The sequence below is a fragment of the Penaeus vannamei genome, chromosome 24, assembly GCF_042767895.1.
Source record: "Penaeus vannamei isolate JL-2024 chromosome 24, ASM4276789v1, whole genome shotgun sequence".
NCBI lineage: Eukaryota > Metazoa > Arthropoda > Malacostraca > Decapoda > Penaeidae > Penaeus > Penaeus vannamei.
The window spans coordinates 13,528,819-13,530,590 of record NC_091572.1 but is presented as its reverse complement, the minus strand read 5'-3'; positions in this window follow the sequence as shown (position 1 = coordinate 13,530,590).

Sequence of the window (1,772 nt, the reverse complement as noted above, 5' to 3'; positions counted from 1 at the left end):
GTTTCGTCTCCCTTGCCTCCTGCAGCGCCGTGTCTCGTCTCCCTTGCCTCCTGCAGCGCCATGTCTCGTCTCCCTTGCCTCCTGTAGCGCCGTGTCTCGTCTCCCTTGCCTCCTGCAGCGCCGTGTCTCGTCTCCCTTGCCTCCTGCAGCGCCGTGTCTCGTCTCCCTTGCCTCCTGTAGCGCCGTGTTTCGTCTCCCTTGCCTCCTGCAGCGCCGTGTCTCGTCTCCCTTGCCTCCTGCAGCGCCGTGTCTCGTCTCCCTTGCCTCCTGTAGCGCCGTGTCTCGTCTCCCTTGCCTCCTGCAGCGCCGTGTCTCGTCTCCCTTGCCTCCTGCAGCGCCGTGTCTCGTCTCCCTTGCCTCCTGCAGCGCCGTGTCTCGTCTCCCTTGCCTCCTGCAGCGCCGTGTTTCGTCTCCCTTGCCTCCTGCAGCGCCGTGTCTCGTCTCCCTTGCCTCCTACAGCGCCGTGTTTCGTCTCCCTTGCCTCCTGCAGCGCCGTGTCTCGTCTCCCTTGCCTCCTGCAGCGCCGTGTCTCGTCTCCCTTGCCTCCTGTAGCGCCGTGTCTCGTCTCCCTTGCCTCCTGCAGCGCCGTGTCTCGTCTCCCTTGCCTCCTGCAGCGCCGTGTCTCGTCTCCCTTGCCTCCTGCAGCGCCGTGTCTCGTCTCCCTTGCCTCCTGCAGCGCCGTGTTTCGTCTCCCTTGCCTCCTGCAGCGCCGTGTCTCGTCTCCCTTGCCTCCTGCAGCGCCGTGTCTCGTCTCCCTTGCCTCCTGCAGCGCCGTGTCTCGTCTCCCTTGCCTCCTGCAGCGCCGTGTCTCGTCTCCCTTGCCTCCTGCAGCGCCGTGTCTCGTCTCCCTTGCCTCCTGCAGCGCCGTGTCTCGTCTCTCTTGCCTCCTGCAGCCCCGTGTCTCGTCTCCCTTGCCTCCTGCAGCGCCGTGTCTCGTCTCCCTTGCCTCCTGCAGCGCCGTGTCTCGTCTCCCTTGCCTCCTGCAGCGCCGTGTCTCGTCTCCCTTGCCTCCTGCAGCGCCGTGTCTCGTCTCCCTTGCCTCCTGCAGCGCCGTGTTTCGTCTCCCTTGCCTCCTGCAGCGCCGTGTCTCGTCTCCCTTGCCTCCTGCAGCGCCGTGTCTCGTCTCCCTTGCCTCCTGCAGCGCCGTGTTTCGTCTCCCTTGCCTCCTGCAGCGCCGTGTTTCGTCTCCCTTGCCTCCTGCAGCGCCGTGTCTCGTCTCCCTTGCCTCCTGCAGCGCCGTGTCTCGTCTCCCTTGCCTCCTGCAGCGCCGTGTCTCGTCTCCCTTGCCTCCTGCAGCGCCGTGTCTCGTCTCCCTTGCCTCCTGCAGCCCCGTGTCTCGTCTCCCTTGCCTCCTGCAGCGCCGTGTCTCGTCTCCCTTGCCTCCTGCAGCGCCGTGTCTCGTCTCCCTTGCCTCCTGCAGCGCCGTGTCTCGTCTCCCTTGCCTCCTGCAGCGCCGTGTCTCGTCTCCCTTGCCTCCTGCAGCGCCGTGTTTCGTCTCCCTTGCCTCCTGCAGCGCCGTGTCTCGTCTCCCTTGCCTCCTGCAGCGCCGTGTCTCGTCTCCCTTGCCTCCTGCAGCGCCGTGTCTCGTCTCCCTTGCCTCCTGCAGCGCCGTGTCTCGTCTCCCTTGCCTCCTGCAGCGCCGTGTCTCGTCTCCCTTGCCTCCTGCAGCGCCGTGTCTCGTCTCCCTTGCCTCCTGCAGCGCCGTGTCTCGTCTCCCTTGCCTCCTGCAGCGCCGTGTCTCGTCTCCCTTGCCTCCTGCAGCGCCGTGTCTC